Source organism: Mesoplodon bidens, assembly GCF_964165515.1.
Source record: "Mesoplodon bidens genome assembly, chromosome: 4".
Classification (NCBI taxonomy): domain Eukaryota; kingdom Metazoa; phylum Chordata; class Mammalia; order Artiodactyla; family Ziphiidae; genus Mesoplodon; species Mesoplodon bidens.
In genome coordinates this window covers 173,262,242-173,283,033 of record NC_138160.1, presented here as the reverse complement: position 1 = coordinate 173,283,033, position 20,792 = coordinate 173,262,242, and the positions used below count along the sequence as shown (strand labels likewise).

Genomic DNA, 20,792 nt, shown 5'->3' with positions numbered 1-20,792 from the left:
CTGCTAAGCCTGCGTGTCCGGAGCCTGTGCTCCACAACGGGAGAAGCCACAATAGTGAGAGGCCCGCGTACCGCAAAAAAAAAAAAAAAAAAAAAAAGTACTTCGAGATAAATGTTTGTGTTTCAAAGTGTACCATCAAAAAATGAAAAGTTAACTCACACAATAGGAAAAAATAATTGTAAATCATATATCTGACACGAAACTAGTATCTGGAACATACAGAGAACTCACAACTCAATAATAAGACAAATAATCCAATTAAGAATGGGTAAAGAATGGACTGTTTTTGTTCTTTTTGATGGTAAAAATAAATTGAATAAGTAAATGAATTCATTAATAAATAATGTCTTCATTTTCTGATATAATCTTTTTAAATGAACAAAGGATTTTTTAAAATAAATGTATGTATTTTTATTTATTTATTATTTTTGGCTGTGTTGAGTCTTCATTGCTGTGTGTGGGCTTTCTCTAGTTGTGGTGAGCAGGGGCTACTCTTTGTTGTGGTGCATGGGCTTCTCACTCGGTGGCTTCTCTTGTTGCAGAGCACGGGATCTAGGCACGTGGGCTTTAGTAGTTGTGGCTTGTGGGCTCTAGAGTGCAGGCTCAGTAGTTGTGGCACACAGGTTTAGTTGCTCCGTGGTATGTGGGATCTTTCTGGACCAGGGCTCGAACCTGTGTCCCTTGCATTGGCAGGCAGATTCTTAACCACTGCACCACCAGGGAAGTCCCAGGAACCAATATTTTTAAACAGGACTCAGGAGACTAACTTTAAGTTCATACATATTCTCTATCCACTCAGTTCTGTTCTTGAGCCCATACAGTGAATTTTTAAAATTTCTGTTACTGCATGTTTTCAGTTCTAAAATTTCCATTTGTTTATTTTTTATCTTTTCTACTTCTTTGCTGAGACTCAAATTTCTTTGATAAGGCTCTATTTTTTGTTTCAAACTTTTTTTGGGCCTCTCACTGTTGTGGCGTCTCCCGTTGCGGAGCACAGGCTCTGGACACGCAGGCTCAGCGGCCATGGCTCACGGGCCCAGCCACTCTGCGGCATGTGGGATCTTCCCGGACCGGGGCACGAACCTGTGTCCCCTGCATCGGCAGGCGGACTCTCAACCACTGCGCCACCAGGAAAGCCCTGTTTCAAACATTTTTGAAACTGCTCATCGAAGTACTTTTATGATTGCTGCTATAAAAATCTTTGTTAGATTATTCTAACATCTCTGTCACCTAATTGTTGATGTTTACTAATTGTCTTTTTCATTCAAGTGATCTTCCTGCTTCTTGGTATGATGAAAGTCTTTTGTTGAATCCTGGAAAATTTGGGTATTATGTTATGAAATTCTGGATCTTATTTGAATCTTTTGCTTCAGCTGACTTGCTTTGATACTGCTACAGCAAAGATGGCATTATGAAGTTCCTCCTCATAATGGCCATGTTGGGTAGAAGTTCAGCTTTCCCACTTGGCCTCCTTAGACACCCAAGGAGTTAAGGGTCTCCTTTTTATTCCTTGATGAGGGTGGGATTTCTAGTTCCTCACTAAGCCTTCAGTGATATCACTCTGGCTGAGACAGATAAGAGTGCCTTGTTTGCTCCCTACTTGGCCTCCAATGGCACTATGGGGTGGGAGTGTGGCCTCATCACTGTTGGGCAGTGGTAAAAATTCTGTCCCTACACTAGGCCCCCTCTGATACCACCCCAGCAGGGAGAGGATGCGATGCTCTTACTACTGAGTGGAAGGGAGGGGGTGTCCCAGTTCCCCATGTAGTGTCCACTATTATTGCTGGGAAGAGAGGTTGTTTATTGCCACCAGGTATGAACGAATGTCCTAGCTCTTGGCCTTTTCTGGCACCACCAGCAAAGTTTTATGGCCCCTCTTTACAGTCTTGTAAGGGTGGAAGTCTAGGCTCTCCACTCAGCCTTTGTTGGTGTGTGTAGTGATGGGACGTTTTTTCCGTGTTGTGTGGCTGGAGTAGAGTGGTTATTACCTAAGAGTTTTCTGTCTTGCTAGGGCACCCCTTTCCTAGTCCTTTGGCTAATGAAAGTAGGCTTTGTTGGGGTTTTATAAATTTTTTTGTGTCTACGTCTCTTGCTGTTTCTCGGTTCCTGCTTTTTCAGGTCTACATTTGGGATATATGAGGCAAAAAGAACTACCGTATCACCGGTCCTGAGTTTCCTAGCTGGCCTATATGCTTCTCTTCATTTTGCAGAATCTTCTTATGATTGTTTTAAATATAATATACAGGGGTTTTAAATGTACTTAGTGGGAAAATAGCAAAAAGTATATATCTGCCTACTCCATCTTCCTAGAACAATTTGATTTTTAGATTGAAAATTTTAGTTTGTAATATATAACTTGATTATTTTATCCAACAATATATGCTAATATTGTTACTAATGATGTTTCTACCCCCAAAATACATAAGATGAACATTTAAAAATTTGAGTTAATCTATACCATTAGGAACCGTAAAGCAGTATATGAGAAAACACAATGGAATTTCTAGGGTTGAAAAGACCAGGGACTATGTAACTTGAACCAGCATGGGGGCAGGAAAACACACAGGTCTCTTCACTTTTTGTCCAATGCTCTCATTGAAAGTTCTCTCTCTCAAACAAAACAAAACAAAAAACCTTTAAAAATAGTTCTTGAAAGTTGTATTCCTTAAACAACTGTTTTTATAACCTGAAGCACACTGACTTACAATACTAACTGAAATTATATGTTCTCATTTTGAAAGCATAACTGCACCTTAATTAAAAAGAAAATAACACTGTCAGCTTGAAGAATTTTAGCATCTGTGGTATGTCAATTTGGGCAGGACAATTGTCAAGCACCAAGAGCAGAGCTAACCTTTGTTTTTGGTTTTTTATCTTCTCACTAAACGTTTCTCACAGACTGTCTCAAACTCCTCTTCTCAGGAACCCATCCTTCAGCCAGTTTCTCAAGCCAGAAACTTTGAACCTCCTGCCCCATCAGTCTTCCTAAAACAGGTTTCAAATTGGCCATTTGCTCCTCAGAAATATACTCTGATTTAATATCTAAGGATCATATCCAAACTCCTGTACTCTCAGATAGCATTTAAAGTTTCTAATAACCTAACTCTAGCTTTCATTTCCAATATTATTTTTTCTTTTATCCTATCAGGAATCCTCCACATCAGCAAGGCTTGTTTACCTGCTGGTCTCTACAGATGCTACATACACTCTCCTTCTGAGCCTTTTGCTCCCATGGTACTCTTGTCCTTACCATCCCATTCCTCTCTCGAGGTATTATGAGTCCATCCATCCTTCAGATTTGGATGATAAAAAATTTTGCTCTGAGTTCTTAAACACATCTTGGTCACTTCATCAAGCTTCTACTTATTAAGGAAGAAACCTGATCTTATAAACACATACAACATAGATGATGATGTATCATGACCAGGTAGAATTTATTTCAGGAACACAACATCGGTTAGCATAAAAATTCAGTCCATATAATTACCTATTAAAAGTGTGAAGAGAACAATTATGATTATTTCACTAAATGTAGAAAATAAATATGACAAACTACTACTCTCATTTATGATAAAAACTCACGGCACACTGGGAATACAGGGGTATGTTTCTATTTTGATAACAGATATCCACAAACTAAAGGTAACATCAATAAATGGTGAAAAATGAATGCCATCATTCATATTCAACATTGTACTGGCTTGTATATAGTACTATAATGTAAGAAGAAAATTTTAAATGTATTACAACTAGAAGAGAAAAATAAAATGGTTATTATTTACAGATGATCATTGTTTGCAGAAAATTCCAAAGAATCTACAAACAAGCTATTAGAAAAAGTCAATTTAGTAAGGTTATTGGCTATACGGTCAATATAGAAAAATCAATTGTATTTCTATGTACTAGTAACAAATAATTGGAAAACGAAGTTTAAAAAATACTTACAAGAGTACAGTGAGGACGTCATATCCTCTTATACTTCCTTTCCATTGCACAAACTTTTCCCCTATGTGAATGTCTTTCCCTCTACCTCCACACACTTGTTGAACTCCTATAATCCTTTCCAGTCTCTGTTCAGACTTATCACTCTTTTAAAGCATTCTTTCTTATCCTAAGTACTTTTTAAACTTTAATTTACCAGCAAATTCTTTTCTTAAAAAAAACACAAAAAGTAACACAGATATCAAACATATAGAATAAAAGTGGAGCTTTCTTACTGAAACAGGAGTATAGAGTGAACTCAGAGCCATGACTTCCTAAAAAGTCTCCAAAACACAGATTGAAACTCATTAACATTTTTAAGCACCCAAAGATCCAAAAATTGCTACCTAGTCAACATGTTAAAAAGTGAAATCTTTCTCCGGCTTTACAGAAAATAAGGTCAGCAGATAGAAATTCCTTCACCTCCAAATTAAACAGAAACTTAGCTGCATTCCTATCTTTCTGTAGGCTATCTTTCTCTCCAGCCTAAGGTAAATTCTTCCACCTATGCTCTAGTTCTTTCATAATCTCTCAGAAAATATGTTCCACACAATGATCTCTTCATTAGTTCATCTTCAGCATGTGTATACATTGCCTCAATTATTAACACAGAAATGCTAAGTAGTTTTCTCCCTTCTAAATGCAACCCTCTTTTCTTCCCTTCATTTAAACTTCTTGAAACAGTGTAAAACAGCCCACTAGTTCTCATCTTCTAACCTAGAATAATGTGGCTTCTGTTCACCCTAATTAACAGAAACTGCTCTTGCCAAGGTCTCCAACATTCTAGCTACCAATTCCAATTTATTCTGTTATGTGATCTGTGGCACCCAACACTATGGAGATTCAGTTCTCCTTTGGGCTCAGTGACATCACTCTTCTGGCTTTTCTCCTACCTCTAGGGCCATTCCATTTCATCTTAAATTCCTTTTCCTCCACCAACTCCTTATTTACTGATGTTTTTTGTGGGGTTTATCCATGATCCTTGCTTCTCATTCTAATCTGTACACTCTGCTGTCCAAGTTCACATACTGTGGTTTTGACTACCGTGTATTTTAATTACTCTGATTTCTAGTCTTCTGGCTCTAGACTTCTAGGCTTGTCTGTTCAGCTGTCTTCAACCTTCTAAATTCAGTCTCTACACCTTACTGCCAGAACAATTTCCCTTATATAAAATCTTTCATTGGTTCTAGAAATTTCAGAATGAAATTCAAGTTCTTTAGGATGGCAGGAAGACCTTCAGTTCTGCCTCCTTCTCAAGCTTCAACCTGTCATTCTCACAACAGATGTTCTACAAACATGACATGCTGTCACTCACCTTTACCTTTGCTTATGTGGCTCCCTCCCCTTGAAGCACTCATCTCACTCTCTGGAGAATTCCCATTATTCTTCCAAAACTGGGCTCAGGCATGACTGTCCCTGGTCCTTTCGGGCTCCCTTCGTTAGGTCCATTCCTCCTTTCCCCATCCTGCACAAATCTCTACAGCATTTGTGTTCTGTAACATAGTATCATTGTATCATCTATTTCTCTGCGAAAACTACTCTAACACATGGTAATTTACTTACTTTGTTACCTCTTCAACCCCCTCCTTTTGCCCCTTAATTCATGACTTCTTGAAGGCCTGTTCTTTGCTCCTGAATAATTTCCAGTGCCTGGGATAATACCTGGCTCAGGGGTTAAACAAATATTTACTGAGTAAACTGGTTTTTAAAAGGTTTAGAATTCTTTCCCTTCTTTTATCTTCCTTTGGAGTCTGAGATTTTTAAAAACTAGAAAACCTCAAGTGGGGAAAACGTGCTTTTATTTCATGAAATTGATCCCTTTTTAAGACTTTGCCACAGGTGATAAGTTCTTAGGAATTCTTCTACAGCAAACTAAAAAAAAATAGCTTTAACTTTAAAGTGATTACCTAATCAAAGTATATTTTTCCTACTTAAATTAGCACGCTGTACAGAACATAGCAAGTACAGTTATAGAATAAATATGACTTCAATACAACAAAGAAAAATAATTCTGAAAACAAAATTAGAAATTGCATAAAAAATTTGGGAAACAGGTATAGTTTGGAAGTAACTAGAAAAATAAAGGAGGAAGAGAACAGAGGGGTTTTTTGTTTTTGTTTTGCCTCTTTTTTGATGAAAACCATGTACAAAGTTTGACAACAGTTTAGGAAAAGGCAAGTTCCAGACTGAGGTAGTTTGCAGTTTATTTTTATCTATTATTTGGTCCTTGGCTCTATAAATGCATATATTTTAAGATTTTGTTTGCTATTAAAATGTTAGTTGTAATAAATATGCTATTATCTTATACAGTTGGTTTCTAATGAGAAATCCAGCACCCCTGCACCCAGATTTTTCTGTTTATATGTTGCATAAAGTGTATAATGCTGTATCAAGAGAAAAACCTTACCTTTTATCTTACAAATGGCCAAAATCAATATTTTGTGATTTATTTGTCTCAGGATATTTTAAAAAGTGACTGACAGGTATGAAAGTGTCCCACATATTTATTACACAGTCAAGGTTTATCCTTAGACTTTAATAACTGTGAGGACTAAATTAAAATAGAAGTTTTATCATATTCATTACATTTACTAAATCATTCTCAAGTATGTATACAGTTTTCCCTCAGTATCCATGGGGGACTATTTCCAGGACCCCCCCACAGATACCAAAATCTGAGGATGATCAAGTCCCTTATATAAAATGGTGTAGAATTTGCATATAACCTATGCACATCCTCTCATATACTTTAAATCATCTCTAAATTACTTGTAATACCTAATACAATGCAAATGCTATGAAAATAGTTGCCGGTGTGTGGTAAATTTAAATTTTGCTTTTTGGAACTTACTGGAATTTTTTTTCTGAATATTTAAAATTTGCAGTTATTTGAATCAATGGATGTGGAACCCAGAGATAAACAGGGCCAACTGTATTCTAATAAGCTTTGGTTTAAGGATTTCACATATGCAAATCCACTTTGAAGGAGTTCTCTTCAATGTGAATTTTATAATGGTTAGTAAGGGACGACCTCTGGCTGAAGAGTTTTCCACATGCATTACATTCATAGGGTTTCTCTCCAGTATGAATTCTTTGATGCGCAATAAGTGATGAGCTCTGCCTAAAAGTTTTCCCACATGTATTACATGCAAAGGGTTTTTCTCCTGTATGAATTCTTTGATGTTGTATAAGAGCTGCACTTTGGCCAAAGGATATCCCACATTCCAGACATTGATACGGTTTCTCTCCTGTATGAATTCTCTGGTGATTACTAAGGGATGAGTTACACCTGAATGTTTTCTCACACTCATTACATTTATAGGGTCTTTCTCCAGTATGCATTCTCTGATGTTGAATGAGAGCTGAACTTTGTCTGAAGGCTTTCCCACACACTTTACACTTACATGGTTTCTCTCCAGTATGAATTCGCTCATGAATAATGAGTGTTGAGTGGGAACTTAAGGCTTTACCACATTCATTACAATTATACAGTTTCTCTCCAGTATGAATTATTCGGTGTCTATTAAGTCGTGAAATAGAAGTGAAACCTTTTCCACATTCATTACATCTATAAGGCTTTTCTCCAGTGTGAATTCTTTCATGTTGAATAAGAGATGCACTCTGACTGAAGGCTCTCCCACATTCACTACATTTAAAAGGTTTCTCTCCTGTGTGAATTCTCTGATGATAACGAAGAGATGAACTAGACTTAAAGGTGTTGCCACATTCATTACATAAATAGGACTTCTTTCTGAGATGAATTCTCTGACATCCAGAAGGGGATGTGCTACAACTGGATGCCTTCCTTCCTGGGTTATATTTGTGGGGATTTTCTCGAGCATGGATTTTTTGATGTATAAAAAGGGTAGACCTTCTGCTGAAGGATTTACCACATTCTTTACATCTGTAGGATTTTTCCACAGTATGGGTTCTTAGGTGTTTACAAAGGGATGCACTATGGCTGAAGGCTTTTCCACATTCTTTACAAATATAGGGTTTCTCTCCAGTATGAGTTCTTTGATGTTGAATAAGAGCTGAACTTTGGCTGAAGGCTTTCAAACATTCTTTACATTTAAATAATTTCTCTCCAGTATGATTTTTCTGATGTTTACGAAGGGATGAATTGTGAATGAAGGCTTTTTCACAAATGTTACATTTATAGCGTTTTTCTGCTGTCTTGATTTTTGGTTGGTTAAGTAAATTTGAATCCTGCCTGAAGCTAGTTCTTTGTATTTCATATTTTGAGGGTGTTTTTTCTCTAGCAATCTTCTGTTGCTTAACAAACACTGATTTCAGGCTGAAATTCTGGCCAAAGTCATTATTTTTATGGCTTCTTTCTACAGTGAGGATCTTTGTATGGGTGATTGAAATTATTTGTAAACTTTCATTTTTGTCCTTCTGTTTCTTTATTCTGTCTTCATATAAGCAGGGTTTTTCTGATATGAAGTTCCAGGGTTCATTTTTTTTGAGTCTTTTCCTTACTGGCCCCCAAAATGATGAGTCTTGAGTTTGAGTTGACTTTGTGGTTTTAGGACTGCTCTTACATCCTGAAAAAAACAAAAAAAGAAAGAAATTGCCAATGATTCACATGATTAGCTGAGACTAAATGTGTAGAAGGACTAAATATTAATGATATCTAAATAAGGCATTGCATTCTGGCTAAAAGAAATCAGCAAGAGGAAAAAATAGGAAAGTAACAGTGTTACTTTTATTTTATAACAGTATAAAATAATAATGGATGAGAGCTGGTGTACTAGGGTGAATAAAACAAAGATGCTCATTTAAAGAAGGTGAAAGTATACACATTACCAGGAGAATGGAGAGAAGGCATCAGAGGAGGAGTATGAATTGGGAAATGCAGTCTAGTATCCAAAGCCTATGACAGACTCATACATTATCTCCATGACATCATTCTCATTTCTGTAATTATTTCTAATCTTGAATGTCTTCCCTACTTTTCCTACATGTCAAACTTCTCTGTAGCCTTCAGATTCAGTTCCAGTGTTAAGCTCCTCTTTGCACCCTTTCCTGACTCTGAGCTCCAACAATCGATTTCCCTTATTATACCCCTTAACCACAGTATATTATAATATATACCTAAGGGAAAAAATTATGAGTATATCTAGAGATAATGAGAAAGCCTAAAAAAAAATTCAGTACCACTGATAATAAAAATATTCAAGAAAACAGGAATTGAGGGATGCTTCCTCAACAAGATAAGTACATATACTTTAGTCCTAAAGCCAGTATCTTATTTAATGAAGAAACTCTAGAGACATTTCCACTATGATCAAGAACAAGGCAAGGATGCCCATTACTTTCACTTCTATTCAACACTGTACTAGATGTATCAACCAATACAAGTACACAAGCAAAATCAATTAGAGGCATAAGGATGAGTAAAGAGGAAATAAAACTATCTCTATTTGCTGATGATATAATACTATAGCTGAAATTAAACCTCAGAGAATCAATGATAAACCTGATCAGTGACATACCAGGATATAACACACTAAAATCAATCATCTTCATTTATACAAAGATTTAGGGAAATGAATTTACAAGAAATATGAAAAACTTATATGAGAAAAAATTTAAAAGTCTTTAAAAAAATTTTTTTAAAGATTTTTTTATTGTTGTTGTGGACCATTTTTAAAGTCTTTACTGAGTTTTTACAATATTGCTTCCGTTTTATGTTTTGGTTTTTTGGCCCGAGGCATGTGGGATCTTAGCTCCCTGACCAGGGATCAAACCCGCACCCCCTGCATTGGAAGGTGAAGTCTTAACCACTGGACTGCCAGGGAAGTCCCTAGAACAGTCTTGAATGACATTAAAGTCACCTGAAAAACCTGTCCTATTCTTGGATAAAACACTTCAATGTTATAAAAAATAAGGATTAAAAAAATATATATATAAAGATATTTTAAATTCTGCTGTAATTAACAACATAACTTTACAACTTAAGGAACTAGAAAAAGAACAAACTAAACTCAAAGCTAGCAGAAGGAAGAAATAATAAAGACAAGAGCCTAGATACATAAAACAGAAAATAGAAAAACAGTAGAGAAAAAAATCAACAAATGCAAAATCAGTTATTTGAAAAGATCTACAAAACTGACAAACCTTTAGTGAGACTGACTAAAAATAAAACAGAGAAGACACAAAGTACTAAAATCAGAAATGCAAGTTGGCAACATTACCACGGAGTCAAAAGAAATAAAAAGGATTATAAGGAAAAACCATGGATAACTGTATGACAAAAAATTGTATAGCCTAGATAATATGGACAAATTCCTAGAAACACAAAACTTACCCAAACTGAATTATGAAGAAGTAGAAAATCTGAACAGACATATAACTAGTAAAACAACTGAACCAGTAATCAAAGCCTCCCAATAGTAAAAATGTTCTGTACCAGATAGTTTTACTGTCTATCAAATATTAAAGATGAACTAACACCACTCCTTCTGAAACTCTTCCAAAAAACTAAAGAGGAGGCAATATTTCCTAACTTATTCTATGAGGCCAGCATTGCCCTGATAATAAAGCCAGACAAAAACCCTATAAGAATAGAAAACTAGGGCCTCCCTGGTGGCGCAGTGGTTGAGAGTCCGCCTGCCGATGCAGGGGATACGGGTTCGTGCCCCGGTCTGGGAGGATCCCATATGCCGCAGAGCGGCTGGGCCCGTGAGCCATGGCCGCTGGGCCTGCGCATCCGGAGCCTGTGCTCCGCAACGGGAGAGGCCACAACAGTGAGAGGCCCGCATACCGCAAAAAGAAAAAAAAAAAAAAAAAAAAAAAAAAAAAAAAAGAATAGAAAACTAAAGACCAATATTCCTTATGAATATTGATTTTAAAATCCTCAATAAAGCACTAGGCAAAGAGAATTCAGAATATTAGAATGATTATACACCATGAGATTTATCCTTGGAATGCAAGAATGGTTCAACATATGAAAACCAATTAAAGCAACACATCACATTAACAGAAAGAAGACACAAAATCACATGATCATCTCAAGTGATGTAGAAAAAAGCATCTGACAAAATTCAAAATTCAACACCTTTTCATGATTAAAAAAACACTCAATAAACTGGGACTGGAAGGAAAATACCCCAACACAATAAAGACCATCTTTAAAGAACCCATAGTTAACATCATACTCAATGGTTAAAGACTATAATCTTTTCCTCTGAGATCAGGAACAAGATAAGGATGCCCACTTTTACCATTTCAACCTAACGCAGTATTGGAATTTCTAGCCAGAGCAATCAGGCAAGAAAAATAAATAAAAGATATCTAAATTGGAAAGGAAAAAGTAAAATGATCTCAGTCACAGATGACATGATCTTTTTTAAAAATTTATTTTATTGAAGTATAGTTGATTTACAATGTTGGGTTAATTTCTGCTGTACAGCAAAGTGATTTGAGTTACACATACATACATTCTTTTCATATTCTTTTCCATTATTTATGGTTTATCACAGGATATTGAATATAGTTCCCTGTGCTATACAGTAGGATCTTGTTTATCCATTCTATATATAATAGTCCGCAACAGATGACAACAGATGATCTTATATGTAGAAAATGTAAAGGTTCCAAAAAAAACCTGTTAGAATACACAAATTCAGCAAAGTAGCAGGATAAAAAATCAAAACAAAAACAGTTGTGGTTTTATTCTCTAACAATGAACAAGCCAAAACAGAAATACAGAAAAGGATTTCATTTACGATAGCATCAAAAAGAATAAAATACTTAGGAATTAACTCAAAGGAGGTAAAAGATTTGTACACTGAAAACTACAAACACTGCAGAAAGTAAAGAAGACATAGGTAAATGGAAAAACATCAGGTATTTGCAGACTGTAAGATTTAATGTTGATAAGATGGCAATACTACCTAAAGTGATCTAGAGATTAAATGCAAGCCCTATCAAAATTCCAATGCCGTTTTTTTTGCAGAAATAGTAAAACTCATCTTAAAATTTATATGGAATCTCAAGGGACCCTGAAAAGCCAAAATAATCTTGAAAAAGAAGAACAAAGTTGGAGTACTCAAACTTCCTGATTTCAAAACTTATACAAAGTTACAATAATCGAAGCATTGTGGTACTGGCATAAAGATGAACATATAGACCAACAGAATAGAATAGGAAGTCTAGAAATAAACCTTCACATATATGGACAAATGATTTTTGACAAGGGTGCCAAGACTATTTAATGGGGAAAAGACAGTCTTTTCAACAAATAGTGCTGGGAAAGCTGGATATCCACTTGCAAAAAAAATGAAGCTGGACCCTTTACCTAACACCATACACAAAAATTAACTCAAAATGAATACATGACTTAAATGTAATTTCTAAAACTATAAAATTCTTAGACGAAAACATAGGGTAAAAGCTTCATGACTTAGGATTTAGCAATGATTTCTGGGATAGGATACCAAAATCACAGGAAACAAAGGAAAAAAATAGACAAATAATTGGATTTCATCAAAATTAAAAGCTTCTGGGGGAATTCCCTGGCAGTCCAGTGGTTAGGACTCAGCACTCTCACTGCCAGGGCCGGAGTTTTATCTCTGGTCATGGAACTAAGATCCTGCAAGCCAAGCAGTGTGGCCAAAAATAAAGAAAAATTAAAAATAAATAAATAAATAAAAGCTTTCGTACATCAAAGAACACTATCAGCAGAATAAAAAGGCAACCTACAGAACAGGAAAAAATATTTTCTAATTATGTATCTGATAAAGGGTTAATATCCAGAATATATAAAGAATTCCTACAACTCAACAAGAAGAAAACAAACAATCCAACTTAAAAATAAGCAAAGGACTTGAACAGACATTTCTCTATAGAAGACATACCAATGGCCAATAAGCACATGAAAAGATGTTCAACATGTCAGGAAATAAAAATTCAAACCACAATATTCCACTTCATGTCTGTTAATATGGCTAATATATATGTGTGTGTGTATATTTTATATACATGTGTGTATGTGTGTGTGTATACACACAGAAAATAACAAATGTTGGCAAGGATGTGGAGAAACTGGAACCCTTGTGCACTGCTATTGGGAACGTAAAATAATATAGCCACAGTGGACAACAGTATGGCAGTTCTTCAAAAAGTTAAGCAGAGAATTACCATGGGATTCAGTAATTCCATTCCTACAGATATACCGAAAAGAATTGAAAACAAAGACTCAAAGAGATATCTGTAGACCCATGCTCATAATAGCATTATTCACAATAGCCAAAAGGTGGAAACAACCCACATGTCCATTGACAGATGAATGGATAAACAAGAAGTAGTATATACATATAATGGATTATTATTCAGCTTTACAGAGAAATGAAATTCTGATAGATGCTACAACATGGATGAACCTTGAAGACATCATGCAGCGTGAAATAAGCCAGACACAAAATGACAAGTGTCATATGATTCCAATTCTGAGGATTCTAGAACAGTCAAATGCAGAGATAGAAAGTAGAATAGTGATTACCAGAGGCTGGAGAGAAAAGCAGATAGAGAATTATTATTTAATGGGTAGAGAGTTTCAGTAAGGGATTATAAAAAAACTTCTCCAGATGGATAATAATGGTTACAACACTGTGAATGAACTTAGATTAATGGCACCAAAGTGTATACTTACAAATAGTTAAAATGGTAAATTTTACATTTTTATTTTACCACAATAAAAAAAATAATTAGGGGACAATAAAATGTTTTGTTGATAATTTGGGTAAATTGGAACCTACATACATAGCTGGTGGGAATGTAAAATAGTAAATACAACTGCTCTGGGAAACAGTTTGGTAGTTACTTAAAAAGTTAAACATAGCCTAAACATATGACTCAGTAATTTCATACTAAGTATACACCCATGAGAAATGAAACATATGTTAAAATAAAAACTTTTACACAAATGGTCATAGCAGCATTATTTGTAATAACCAAAAATGGAAACTCAAATGTCCATCAACAGATGAATGGATAAACAAAAGGTGATCTATCCATACAATGGAATATTAGTCATCCATAAGAAGGAATGAGGTACTGATACATATTACAACATGAATGAATCTTGAAAATATGCTAAGTAAAAGAAGCCAGATAGAAAGAGCTACATATTATATGATTCCACTTACATGAAATGTCCAGAATAGTCAAATCCATAAAGACAGAAGGTAGATTAGGAGTTCCCAGGGGTTAGGAGGATGCAGGAATGTGGAGTGATTGCTAATTGGTACAGGATTTCTTTCTGGGGTAACGAAAATGTTCTAAAATTAGTGGTAATAGTTGAAGATCTTTGTGAACATACTTAAAACTATTAAATTGTACACTTTAAAAGCATGAATTTTATAGTATGTGAATTTTACCTCAACACAGTTGTTTAAAAGAGAGAGAGAGAAAAAGCAACAATTCCCAGCGTCACAGCCCTGTATGCTCCTGATCCTCACTTCCCCAGGTAAAAGGCTCTGTGATGAGCAATGGTAGACTGAAAAAAAATGCCAGAGAAAGGAAGAACTCTAGCAAAGAGCCTGAGGAAGAGCTGAAGTGACCACCAGAAAGATTAATCTCACTTTGAATTGAAAAATATGAAAAAAATAACCAAGAAGATCGGAACAGGAGCACAGGAAACATAAAGTCCAGCTTAATTTAAATTCCCAGCTCACAACACTAGAAAAACTAAGTAAATGGAAAGAAAGCCATGGAAGAAAAAAGTAAGGATAAAAATAGGAATTAATAGTGAAGAGAATAGATATCTCTATTCAAATCTATGAAAACCTATATGAAACAGATAATTCTCTAGAGAAATGCAAGTTACCAAAACTGACCCCATTACAATTAGAAAGCTGGGACAGGCCAATTATCATTGAAAAAAATTAAGTTATTAAAGAGCAATCCTATAAAAAAGCACTGGAGAATTCTACCAAATCTTGAAGGACCAGATAGTCCCAAGGCTCTATAAATTATCCCAGTGCATTTAAAAGAAAGGAAAAGTTCCTAGTTCCTTTTATGAAGGAAATATAATATGCAAACAAACCAGATAATAATACAAAGAAAGAAAACTACATAACAGTATCAGTTATCAATATCAGTGCAAACATTCTAAGAAAATTATCTTTAGCAAACAGATTCCAACACCGCATTATTCCAGGAATGCAAGCAAAGTTGCTTCAATATTAGTAAAGCCATTAATATCATATAGTTTCCTCTTCTACCCTGTGGGTTATGACCAGAAATCATCTCCTACTCACTATAAATTCCTCAACATGGCACTCAAATTACAATTTTTGTTTTACTAATCTTCTTTAAACACAGTTTTTTAATCTTTTTGAACAATGTCAAATACTCTTAGTTGATATACACACATCTTTTAAACTCATATTAGAAATTGCATTATAGAATAGTTAGGTTGTGGGGAGGTTTCAGGACCAATCCAAGCAGGGAAACAGGTAGGCATTATTGAGGTAGTGTATGGAAGTGTCAAAATATAAGATGAAGCCAAAAGTTGTGAGCTAGGAAAAGCCAGTATGTGCCTCAAGCAAGAGGCAATAATGAACTGCATGCAATACTGAAAAGTCAAGGGTCAGTAATATGGACAGCCAAGGACAGAAGGAGGTAAAGGAGGGCTAACATGATAATAGTAAAAAACTGAATTCAACTAAAATTTTATTAAGGCCATAATTCAATGATTTCAGCTAGAATGATATTTATATGGTTCACTGAACTATAAAAGATAGCACAGGGCTTCCCTGGTGGCACAGTGGTTGAGAGTCTGCCTGCCAACGCAGGGGACATGGGTTCGTGCCCCGGTCCGGGAAGATCCCGCATGCCACGGAGCGGCTGGGCCCGTGAGCCATGGCCGCTGAGCCTGGGCATCCGGAGCCTGTGCTCCGCAATGGGAGAGGTCACAACAGTGAGAAGCCCGCGTACGGCAAAAAAAATAAAAAATAAAAAATAAATAAATAAAAAACAAAACAAAAAAAGATAGCACAGTTTTAGTTTACAAAAAGTTAAATTTCAATAGTTAAGTTTTAAAGTAATGTTGGAACTAAAATGGAAAATAAAATATCCTGTAAATAAATCTCTGGCTCTGTTTTCTAAAGGAGCTCTAAACAATATCACCCCACCAGTACATGTGTGTTACAGTCTTCAAGATTTTGATCTCCAACACTAAAAAATGAGTGAGGACTCCTTAGAAGGATGGCTATTTCCTTTATGGCCTATGAGAGGTACAAAATATATGTGAGATTTCTTTGTATGTGCTCTGGAAGGTGGTACATAGTGAGTGTGGGATATACTGATATTAGTAGAAAGCAAGGATGCTAACAAAATTTATAACGTTAGTAAGATACGCATTAAATTCATTAGCACATTTGCCTATCATGGTGTGGGGTGATAGGGAATAGGGAAGAGAATGGAGTAGAAATGTAAGAATGAAAAAATGGGCCTTGTAGACATGAGTGTAAAAAATGTGCTATTAGGGCCTCCCTGGTGGCGCAGTGGTTGAGAGTCCGCCTGCCGATGCAGGGGATACGGGTTCGTGCCCCGGTCTGGGAGGATCCCATATGCCGCGGAGCGGCTGGGCCCGTGAGCCATGGCCGCTGGGCCTGCGCATCCGGAGCCTGTGCTCCGCAACGGGAGAGGCCACAAGAGTGAGAGGCCCGCATACCGCAAAAAGAAAAAAAAAAAAATGTGCTATTAAACAGAGTATGGCTAACTCAATCCTCTGCCCTTGAGATTCAAAAATATATAATATATATACACAAACATATACGTGTGTGTGTGTGTGTGTGTGTGTGTGTGTAGGGCTGTGTCAAGGGACATAGGGACCTGCTTTAAAAGAGTTCCTGATGACTAAGTCGACAAGCTGTATCAAAAATACTACATCATAAAAAGCCATGAGTTCATAATGATAATAGAAAGAAAAAATACTCTTAATTTAAAAAAAGGAACTATAACCAGACTGATATTTTTGAGAAAATTATTATTCAGTTTTAAGTATGTTATCAAGATTGACAGATGACTACCCACACATAAAGACTTGTATATTCATCATTAATAAAAAGTCTGAAGGAAAAAAAAAACAGCTTCAAAATTCTAAAAGGAATAGTGTCAAGGACACTCACTTTATATGCCAACTTATAAAGGTGTAGACTACTACAAAGCATTAAAAAAACCAGATCAAGACATTCCATTCAGATAAGAGGCCCTACCAGTCGGCTTGGATGAAAAAAGGTCATGATCTGCAAGACAGGATGACAATCTTGTAAGCCTAGCTACAAGGCCCTGTACCAGTTCTACTCATCCCAACTACACCATAAAGTGCCAACACCAGAGTCCTAAATTCATACAAAGAAGAGCCTTGGACCGTGGACCTCCTAAGTGTTACTTATGACCAGCTTAGGGTTTTCTTCCTTTTACAAATCTATCCCTGAAGTGCAGATCAAACACTGGTCTATCTTAGACCAAACCTGAGCTACCTCATGAACAAGTCAGAAGTTGATAGGGACCAAAATGATCTTGCTTATCTCTCCTCTGCCAGGGGGCAGAAGGTCTAACAAATGACAAACAGTTGTCATCTGTGCATGGTCACCACCCTGACTAGTTTCTGTCATTAGGTCTAGATTCTCTCTCCTTGGCTCTGAAGACTCTGAGATTCTATCTTCAACCTTCTTCTTTCCCTAGCTGATTTTATCCACTCTAAAACCTGCTATGTGAACGACTATCCCAACTTTCCTCAAAATACTTCTAACTGCCTACTAGCACTTGCATTTTAGTATTTTTCTTATACTTCAAATTCAGTCTGTGCAAACCTGAACCTGGCACATGCTTTTTCAAACCTTTTTACTCTTTTCCCTAGTTCAGAATGACATCATAACCTTACAGTTGCTCTGCCGTAAGTTCTTAATCCCATCTCAAAACTTTCTGCCCCCTGCAATCCAAGCCTAGTCACCAAAGGCTCTTAATTAAATTCCATCACTGAAATGTCTCTAACTGCCATCCCTAAAGTATGCCTAGGTTGAGGGTCTCATTACCCTATAATGGTTACTGCTACTGACTCTCACTATGTTCCTTTGATCCCAGTTTCCTACCCATCCAGTATTATTTTCCACTATTTTTATCCTTAGAGAACTCATCTTGTGTATTAGTTTCCTATGGCTGCTGTAACAGAGTATCACAAACTTGGTGGCTTAAAACAAGGCATTTTATTCTCTTACTGTCTAGAGGTCAAAAGTCTGAAATCAGTTTCACTGGGCTGAAACCAAGGTGTTAGTAGAGCTCAAGGGGAGAATCCATTCCCTTTCTTTTTCCAACCACTAGAGCTGTGTTCTTTGGCTCATGGTCTCTTCCTCCACCTTGAAAGCCAACAGCATAGCATCTTCATATTTCTCTTTGCTTCCATTATTATAATACCTCTGCTTTCTTGTCAAATTTCCTTCTGCCTCTCGCATAAAAAGTCAACTGTGATTACACTTGGGCACCCCTAGATAATCCAGGATAACTTCACCATCTCAAAATCCCTAATTCAATCATATTAAGGTAACTTAAGGCGATATTAAGGTAACATCACAGGGACTTCCCTGGTGGCGCAGTCATTAAGAATCCACCTGCCAATGCAGGGGACACGGGTTCGAGCCCTGGTCCGGGAAGATCCCAAGATGCTGTGGAGCAACTAAGCCCGTGCACCGCAACTAGTGAGCCTGTGCTCTGGAGCCCGTGAGCCACAACTACTGAGCCCATGTGCCACAACTACCGAGGCCCGCACTCCTGGAGCCCGTGCTCTGCAACGAGAAATCACCGCAATGAGAAACCCGTGCACCCCACCGAAGAGTAGCCCCATGCTCACCACAACTAGAGAAAGCCTGCGTGCAGCAAAGAAAACCCAACACAGCCAAAAATAAATAAATTAAAAAACCAAAGCAAAACAAAAGGTAACATCACAGGGTCCCAGTTATCTTTAGGGGCCATTATTCAGCCTATCACATTCTGTTATTTAAAAGACACTGATTACTCTTTATTTTATTCATTCAACAAATACTTACTGTGTTGTTACAATGTGCCAGACTCTATTCTAGGCACTGGTGTTCTGTAAGACACCAGAGATCTAGTAATGAAAAGAAATAATTCGTTTCCTCCAGGAGCCTAGTTTAACATTAGAGACAAATACTTCAACGTGCAGTCACAACACAATGTGACCATTTCTACAACAAAAGCAAAAGATAGAAACAGAAGCAAATGTGAGCTTTGAATAGTATCCAAACTATCCTTAGATAGTGGAGGATGTAGGCAGGAAAAAGGTACAGGCAGTGGTTACAGTTTTCTAGGATTTTAGGGGACTAGCAGTTTGCTAGTGAAAACTTAAAACTTGAATCTTCCCTTTTGCCCAAAGGGAAAGATATGCGCCGCCACCCCTGCCCTTTTTCTTAGAATGTTCTTTGAGAAAATTTGTATTTGTAAATCCTTCCTCTATGCCTTTGATATGTATGTAAACTTGTAAAGCCTCTGTGAGCATTACAAACCAGGAATGTTTTTCTTGAGAGCCTGGGAGCCATCTCTTTGAAATGTAAACATCAAGAAAGATAGTGATCCTATCTCCCTGTCATTGTGGAAGTTTACCTAGTGCCTAGCTCCAAACTGTCACCACCTGCTCATCACACTATACCAGAAGTTTTCTTTTCACTAGCACAGATAGCCCAACTGCCAGGTGAATTTAGGATAAATATGAAAGAATGTATAGCTAACTGTGTTGTCAGTCCCCTTAAATGAGGACAAATTACAATTAACCTCGAGAACATGTACATAATTGCTCAGCTACATTACAAAAACAGAAAGAAACCCCACCCTTTTTAATCTCATCAGCAGGTTACCTATGATGCAAGCGGAAAGCTGGTTTAATGTTTATTCAATAGTAACTGTTTTCTGTCTTTTGGAGGTTTTTCTGGGTTGGCAGGAGATTAAAAAAAAAAACTTTCCCCAATACTACATGAAGGAATAAGGGTGAGGGTTGAAGGCAGAATCAATATTTTTTTTACCCCAAATAAGGCTTTTTGGCCTTATTTCCTGAAGTATTTCCCTGATTTATCCAATAATCAGTCAGATTCAAGTCATATCTCAATAAAAATGTGACTTTAATTGGCACTCTCACAGGGCTTTCTTGAGAACCAGAGGACTGAAAGACTTAAAATTGGTATGCTGGGAATTACACATAACAGTATAATTATAGATGGGTGTGGTACTGCACATTTGTGAACATCCTGTGTCTTACTGAAAAAAGGAATGCTGGTCTAGACAATTTCTTCTTCGTAACTCCATATTTTAAAACTTTTTATTAGGGAAAACTTTCAATATATACAAAAATAGAGAGAATTGTACAATGCAACAACAACCACCAACACTTCATATATAAGCTCTACTACTCCTCCATCAGACTGGCTAAAACAAATCCTAAACAGCATATCATTTCGTCTAATAATGTTTCCAAATGCATTTCTCAAGGCTAAGGTCTTAAAAAAAAACAAAAAAAAGCAAAACATCTCACAGCCAATGAACTTAACACTACTCACTAGTAGCATCTTATATACATGGAAGTGTTTGAACTTCCCTAATTGCTTCATAAATTTTTTCAATTAGGAAACAATCAAGGTTCACCCACTGCATTTGGTTGGTATGACTCTTAAATCTCTTTTAATCACTGTGTTATAAATGTAATCTGCTGAAGTGAAGGTCATTTGGCCTCCCAGAAAAATATCTTTACCTGATAAAGAGCATCTGCAACAACCTAGAGCGAACAGTAT

At 36.5% G+C, this 20,792-nt stretch overlaps 1 long non-coding RNA gene across 5 annotated transcripts in view; it reads right to left on the bottom strand.

Annotated features, from left to right (window-relative positions):
* Positions 1-20,792, bottom strand: part of LOC308617132 — a 387,539-nt gene that overhangs the window by 350,786 nt on the left and 15,961 nt on the right. For 2 of the 5 annotated variants that reach the window (XR_014015826.1, XR_014015828.1), the window contains exons 5-6: positions 14,136-14,248; positions 7,557-8,528 (exon numbers count right to left, since the gene is read on the bottom strand). The exons of 1 other annotated variant lie outside the window; for it this stretch is intronic. This is a non-coding gene — a long non-coding RNA (uncharacterized lncRNA). Of the gene's footprint in view, positions 1-7,556; positions 8,529-14,135; positions 14,249-20,792 lie in introns of those variants that run through there. 2 more of the 5 variants (XR_014015827.1, XR_014015829.1) reach the window with 1 other exon arrangement.